Consider the following 8897-nt stretch of genomic DNA (forward strand, 5'->3'; position numbering starts at 1 on the left):
CGCTGATAGTTTCAAAAACCTGCAAATTTTGGCTTAATTCGAATGAGTTTTGGTTAAAAGGAAGGAGATTAAGCTCAAATGCTATTTGGCAATCTCTGTGAAGCGAGATAATCACCGGTTTGTTGCTGTATCCCGTGTCACTGGATTTGATAAACAGCGTGTCTGAGGGCTAAGTGAGCACCACATAGTTTTAAGTGAAAATTAAACACCCGAGTTTTGAAGAATACATATTGTTATCATCCTGAAGTCCAATTTGATGTTTGTTTGTTTTTTTTGTTCCCAATTCCAAGGTAACAAACTTTCTTAATAACTTAAAAAGAAATAATCAGCCAGTGAAGCAAAGTAGTTTTGTTAAATTTTTCTAAATAAAATAAACATTCTTGGTTAATATACTAAGATTTGCTTTCATGACAAATTAAAAAATTATAAATAAGTATAAGTTTTATAGGTGTCAGCTATTTGTCATATTTTAGTTTTCGTTTAAATGAAGTTAACCTTGATAATTAATTAATAATTCAGAAAAGTTTGATATTTAATTTGGACATCTGACAGTCAGTATTATACTTTTCTGTCATTTGGTACATAACCAAAATTTTAAAGTCTGTTTGGTTAGAAGGTTCAATGTAAGGTTTGTTGATAAATTTGGATAATTTTATTTGTAATAACTGTTTATGTGAAATAAAAATAAATATGCAATGTTTCTCTTTAAACCAGGAGTTTAAAATTATTTATTTTAAAAAGATGTTCACCCTTGAAATTTATTATAAGAGAAAAACTTTTCTTTATAAACATCAAGAGGATTTTTTAAACGGTGTCCATTTTAGATAGTTTAGGAATCTTCTTGTGTGGTGTTCCCAGGACATCTCTGTAAGTATTCTTTTTATTTCTTTTTTCGTAGTAAGTTTCTCCCAGTCCTTCAAATAGAGGAATCCTCATTCACGACCTAGCTCTCCAACCAAAACACGAGTAACCGTTCGCAAACGTTTCAGTTTATTTGCTTACCCTATATCCAACGCAGTAATTGTTCAGTTCCCCCTTTCAACCCACTATAAGCAAAATATAAATTGTTACAGATTTAAAAATCAATATCCTCAAAACAAAATACATGACTAACCTCGTGCCCAGTATCATTTTAAAAATTCAGAAAGACGAAGCAGAACTTGTTAAATACATATACCTTGGAAACAAAATTAAAATAGGCAAGAACAACCAAACAAGTGAGGTATCAAAAAGAATAGCACATGGATGAGCAGTATATGGGGCTCTTAAAAACGAAATTAAAAAAAACAGACAGGAATATACCAATTAATATGAAGCGGAAAGTCTTCGATTGGTGTGTTCTGCCAATAATGACCTACGGTGTGGAGAAACACTGTTCCTAACTAAAAAACCATGCTTTAAACTAAGAGTAGCACAAAGAAAGATGGAGCGTTCAATGATAGGAGTAACAATAAAAGACAAGATCATAAACAAAGAGAGAGCTTGCAGATTGAAATGGAGATGGTCTGGCCACGTAGCAAGAATACCTGAGAATACTTCTGCAAGAGTTATATTATAGACAGAAATGTTAACAGCAGCTAAATTATTAGAAAGGTTACCAACATGCAGGTCTTCATTAGTGTAAACAGAAGAAAAAAGTTAGCTATTCCAGATCCATTATTACATCACTTATCGTCTAAGAACAAATTATTGGGAATACCATAATCTTTACTAAATGAGTTAATGAAAATTCAGAATTGTTTGGCATCCTAATGAGTCTTACAACAAGCTTTATAACATTCTCTAGTCAAGTTTTTACGTTGAGACCGTAAATTATAAAAAACAATGTAGACGTTTTGGGAATGAGAATTTTTGAATTTCATACGAGCCTTCTTTTTTCCCAATATGATACGTTTAAACGGTTTAATATAGAGAGGAAAGCTCGAATAAACAAACTTTTTAATAGGAACAACATTTGCAATACCATTATTTAATACCTGATAAAAAATTTGTGGCAGTTTTAATATTATTCTCTACAATAATCAATCACAATTGAAAAGTCCAAAATAATCATTAAGAGCACAATATTCAGCATTTTTAAAGTCCAAGTATGATTCAAGCTTTTTTACAATATAGAACATAACAGGCATACAACCACCATAAACGAATCAGAAATGAAACAAATACTTTAGTTAGTCAAATAAAAAAGGAACACTGGCAGAGTTTCTCAAAACAGATTCTCAAAAAAATATATGGAGAATGATCAGAGGACAAAGAAAAGATATGAACGAACTAATAAAAACGAAACACATTCAGAAGAAAAAATGGGTAGACTATTTTAGATTCCTATTTTCTAAAGGTGACGATAATGATCCACCAACACCAGAGGTGAAAAAATAAAAACAAATGAAGAAATAAATATTGAGGAAGAGGTAAAGGAAGCATTGAGGAAATTAAAAAATTGGAATTCACCAGAAGAGGACAGAATACCGAACGAACTCCTAAAGTACGGAGGACCAGATCTGGACAGAACAAAACAGAATTCCTCAAGAATGGAGATCAAGCATTCTAATACCTCTCTTCAAAAAGGGAGACAAATCGGACCCGGAAAATTACAGAGGAATTAATTTATTAAACACAACACTAAAATTAACAACCAAAGTGATAACAAATAAACTGAATGAAATTATAACACTAGCAGAAGGCTAGTGCACTATAATGAGGCAAGTGCAAGAGAAATCATTAGAATACAACAAACCGGCATATCTGTTTCGTGGACCCACATGGCATTGCGTTAGTAAACCATCTTCATCAGGTGAAGTCCACAAAGCCAAAGGTAAATTATAATCTCCAAATAAGTAGAACGATGAATCAGGGTTCTGTGTGGCAATATTTTCAATCTTAGTACAGTGGGTCAAATATATGTTAATGGCAGATCTTGGTGGAACATAAGTACAACTTAAGAGCAAAATGTGGGCATACTACGTCTAAAGCAGTTTATTTTTAAGCTATTTCCAAGTCAACTAACTTCCCAAAAGCATATAATAAGTTCCCCCAGTGGTTATTTGGTAGACTATTTTTAAGAAAAGTCACAACCAGTAGGGTTATACAGTTCGTGAATGTTGGAGAGGTAAAAGAAATAAAAACAAGTAGTTGGATAGAATGCCAAAAAAGGAAAAGATTGATAGGTACCAAAATGTGATAACAAAGCTAATGAGGTTATGCTGGGACTATTGAGACCAGAGATGTGTAAGAGACCATATCTCTGATTGAGACCTATAAGCAGGAGAGGGATCGAGATTGGGCGACTTTGAAACTTGTGTACACCATTTTACATGTCTGCTTGGTTTGTAGCTAGGGCGGAGCTGGTGTAAAGAAGGTGCTAGTGCTAGTATTACATTGGAGTGAAAGTGAAAATTTCGAAAATATTTAATTATTCGTATTTAATAGAAGATTACTGGTTTTAGTGGTTAATATTATTTAAATATGAGTGCCAGAAATCTTACACCAGTAGAATTTGCTTCACACCGGGATGCATAAGGGGTTATCGTTCCGATAAAAAATTGAAAAGGGAATAATTAACGAAATTAATAAAAGCTTTTTTAAAAAGATCAAGTATCTTACAGAAATGTTTATTTATAATTTCAGATTAATTTTTATGAGCAGGTATATTAATAATACTGCTTATTTTGCACTAGAAATAATTGTAAAGCTTCATTGACTAATTGAGTAAAATTGCATGATTGCATGAATTAACATCAATTTGTGGCTTATTTGTGATTTATTATTTGTTCTCATTTCAGTGTTGGTATAAAACAATGTTAAGAAAATATTATATTTATAGACTGCGTGCTATTTCAGCCCTACAAAAGAAATTGTTTTGGATTTAAGACGAAAATACTACGATTTTTTTATAATTTGTGTTTATATCATTTATAACGTTCATGATTATTTTCGTTTTTGTTATTTTCCTCGGAGTACTTAAATAAAGTTTGTGTTTACACATTATTGATTTTTATTTCAACCTGAAAATTATATCTAATGATATAGTAAGAGGATCTGGAAGTTTTTCTGTCGAAACAATGCATTTTTTGATATAAAATTGTTTTACAAAAATTAACATTAATTTTGTAAAAATCAGACTGTTGTTAAAACAAAGTCATAACCTAGGATTATTTAACAATGAACAAGGTCAAAAGTTTGAATCTTTCTAGCGGTAAATTTAAATATTGGTTGTCTTTATACTTACGAGAGTATATCGCAAAATTAAATATATAATAATTCACAATTACAGCGTAGAAACAACAGTTTCGATATACAACGTAATATACTACAATTTTTACTGGCTGGGTTAAAGAAATTTCAGACAAGAGTCTTAAGATATAGAGATAATTAATCTACTTTTATATAACTCTTCTAGAGCATTGGTAAGTCTTTTCCATTACATATTTTTTCTATATTAGTAAAATTTTGATCAGCTACTGATATGTCACCGCATGGCGGCAAGAAAAAGCCACCTGATCTCCAAGCGATCAATAATGAAAACGGTAATATGGATATTTCGAATAATGAAAATAATACAATAATAAATGATAAGTCTGATAATGAGAAAAAAAATAAATTTAATCAAAGCGACAACAGATACAAGAATAATGCTGTAGGGCCATACTTAGTTGTAGTAGAAGGAATCGAGAAAAAATTCAAAATAGGCAAGTATAATCATTTACAAATAGCAAATGACCTCTTCAATTTAAATTTAAAAGATATCTTGGAGGTTAAAGTCAAAGGTATAAATAAAATTGGTGTTTCTTTCGCAAACAGCGAAGCGGCTAACAATTTTATTAATAAGCCTATCAATCTTAAAGATAAATATAAAATATATATTCCATATAATCAAATAACATGTAAGGGCATCATCAGAGATGTTAACCCGTCACTAACCGAAGATCAAATCAAAAAATCATTAATCTCACCCTTCGATGTTATAGACATCAAAAGACTAAACAGGAAAATTATTAAAGATGATAACTCGGTTGAATATGCTCCTACAGGCACAATACTTATAACTTTTGATGGTAAGATATTGCCAAGAGAAATAAAAATTAGTTATCTTAAATTCAACATTATTCCATATGTGTCGAGAGTCACACAATGTTATAAATGTTTGATATATGGTCATACCAGGACCCTTTGCAGAACTAAACCAAAATGTCATAATTGTGGACAACAGGTGGAAGAGGGTGAATTAGAGTCACATCTAGAGGCAAAATGCCTAACGATGTGTATATATTGTAAGAGTCCTGAGCATAACTCAGTTAATAAAAAGTGTCCTGAATATACCAGACAAACAGAAATTAAAAAGTTAATGGCATATGAAAACTTATCATTTTATGAAGCTGCACAACTAGCACCAAAAAATTATTTAAGTAAAGACTATAGAAAAGAAGATAGTCAATACCATCCGGCTAACTTCCCAAGTATAAAACCAAAACAAAATACAGAAAACAACAGTATTAATATTAATCAAAGAAGAACCACAGCAAGCCAGTGCATAAATTCTAAAAGGAGTTACGTTTCTGCAGAAAAATCAACGGGAACAATAAAGAAAAGAAATATTTCATATGATAAAACTATACATGAATCGCAATTAATAAATCAAAATGGTAGATTATCTCAACTAAATAGTACAGTTCAAATTAATGACACTCCAACTATATCTGGTATTAATAACAACAATTTAAAACATAATTTTAATAAATCAACGCCTGCTAGTGCATCGCAAAATTACTGTAATACAATAGATGATTTATACAGAAAATTTACAAATATGAATAAAGAAGAACAAATTAAAATTAGAGAATTAATATTAACATATTCAGAACTCAACAAATCAGTTCCTGATCTAGACGATCAGGACAAATATTATTAAAAAAATAAAACAAATTATGAGTTATACCAACAACTCACTTAAAAACATTAGTTTGATGCAATGGAACATGAATGGCTTTCAATCCAATAATTACAACCTAAATATCTTGATAACAGAACATTCTCCTGATATCATTATGTTAAATGAAACCAAACTTAAACCTCATCAAATATGTAGAATCAAAGGTTATGATGTAATTAGGGAAGATATAGAAAATGGAGCAGGAGGTATTGCCACACTCATTAAAAATAATCTAATTTACAGTAGGGTTAATTTAGACTCCAAATGGCAAAGCCCTAACTTTAGATATATAGCTATCAAAATAGATAAATATACAATTATAAACATTTACTCAAACCCAAAAAATAAATTATCATATAATTTTTTTGAATATATATATATATATATATATATATATATATATATATATATATAATAATTGGAACAATGTGCTCATTATGGGAGACTTGAATGCACATCACCCATGTTGGGGTAGTCAAGTAAGTAATAGAAATGGTAACCTTTTATTAAAAATCTTTGACGAGTTTAATTATATATACTTAAATGATGGAAGAAGCACTAGAATTCATACCCCACTAGAGGGATCCAGCCCTGTAGATCTATCATTTGTATCTGACTCTCTAGCAATACAATGTACATGGAATGTCTTGAAAAATTGTGGTAGTAGCGATCATTTTCCTACAATTATTCTAATGAAAATTAACTATAGTGAAGGAAAAAGCATTACAACCAATAAAAACTTAAATTTTAGAAACAACATTAGAGAAATTGATTGGAACAAGTATAGTAAATACATAGAAGAACATTTAAATATAGAAAATCAATCCTATGACCACTTCACAAGTATAATTAACCAAGCAGTAGAAATTGCTATCCCTAATAAACAAGGCAGAGGCATAAGAAAACTGCAATATCAAAAAAGAGTACCTTGGTGGGACCAGGAATGCACTGAAATAATAAATAAAAGAAAAGAAGCGTTAAAGGAATTTAAAAATAATTTTAATCTTAATAATTATATCAATGCAAAACACATAATTGCTAAATCAAAACGACTTCTAAAAACAATAAAGAAGCAAAAGTTTATCGAATATTGTGGGAGTATTAATAGAAACGTAGACATCAGCTCTATTTGGCAAACTATAAGAAAATTTAAAAATGCATTCTCTCAACCTTCAAACAATAAACTTCCCAATGAAAAAATAAGTTATGAAATATTAACTAACCTTTCAGTAACTAATATTGAACCGGATTTTGAATTACAGACCATTGATCACTTGTCTAGTGAATTCAATCTCACGGAATTAAAAAATAGTCTATTTTTAAAGAAAAACACATCACCAGGCCTTGATAATATTAACTTTAATATGTTAAAACATTTACCTGAAATAGGGCTAATATGGCTACTAAATTTATACAACAAGGTTAAAGAAGGTGAACTGATTCCCAATGAGTGGAAAACTCAGATTATTATAAGTACCTATTCCTAAGAACAACAAAATTCAAAATTATAATTTAAGAGCAGAAAATTATAGAGCTCTGGGACTTTCATCATGTGTAGTAAAACTACTGGAATCAATGATTAAAAATAGGCTGGATTGGATCGTAGAAAATCAAAAAACATTTAGCTAATTTCAAGTAGGATTTAGAAAAGGTATGGGAGTTAACGATAATTTAAATTATTTAAATACTTATGTTCAATTGGCTTTCTCACAAAACCAATATGTAAATGCTACTTTCTTAGATATTAAAGCAGCTTTCGATCATGTGAATATTTACATACTATACAGACTTCTTAATAATCTTCATATTCCAGTAGACATCAATAACCTTATATTTCAATTCTTAAACAATAGGACTCTATATGTTAAAAATCATTATCACGAAATGGTTGGACCATCGCATACTACACAAGGTCTAATACAAGGCTCACCTTTAAGCCAAATATTATTCAATATTTATCTTAAAAATATATACACAATGTTGCCTGAAAATTGTGTACTTCTGTCATATGCAGATGATCTAATTATCTTAACAAAAGGTAGTAATTTTAACCATATAGCAAATCAGGTAAACTTTATCCTATATGAATTATCCAAATGGTTTGATACACATAATCTTAAACTATCCTCATCAAAATGCGAGACTTTGTGGTTTAAAATGAACCGTCCTATTAGTAATCCACCAGATATAAAAATTAATGACTATATAATCCCTAATGTTCTGTCGAAAAAATATTTAGGTATAATATTTAAGCACAATCTAAATTGGTCAGACCAAATAGATATAGATAACATGATTAATAAAGCCCAAAAGGGCATTAATATAATACGTGCTCTTTGTAGAGTATGGTGGGGATCAGACCCAAGAACACTAAAATTAATATATAATGGCTTGATACAATCACAATTAGATTATGGCGCTAGTATAATTAATAACTTCTCTCAACAACATTTTATGAAATTAAACCGAATACAATTCCAAGCTTTGAGAACGACACATGGCATGATGAAATCTACTCCCACTAATGTCATTTTAGCAGAAAGTGCAACTATCGATCTACACCATAGATTTAAATGGATTGCCACGAAATACATAGCAAAGATTAGCACAACTCCAAATCACTCATTATTAAATATGCTTCTAGACTTAAAAAAATATCATGGTTATCAACAAGGATATTGGAAGGGAAAAAATCCAACATATTTGATTGACGCTCTAACAGAAGTTAAAAAGTTTTTACCATCAATGAACACAAGTGACATACCAGCCTGCTACTCAAATGAATATGATATCTACACTTATAATGTACCAATTATAAAAACATTATTAAAAAAAAATAGTTCCCATAACCTTTGGGAATATTACAATTTTGTAAATTCGTATTACTATAATTACATACAAATATTTACAGATGCTTCAAAAAAACAAAAAAATCAAAACCTTGAGGAAGCCAAAACGGGCATAGGAA

This window comes from Diabrotica undecimpunctata, chromosome 5 (assembly GCF_040954645.1).
Source record: "Diabrotica undecimpunctata isolate CICGRU chromosome 5, icDiaUnde3, whole genome shotgun sequence".
Taxonomy (NCBI): Eukaryota; Metazoa; Arthropoda; class Insecta; order Coleoptera; family Chrysomelidae; genus Diabrotica; species Diabrotica undecimpunctata.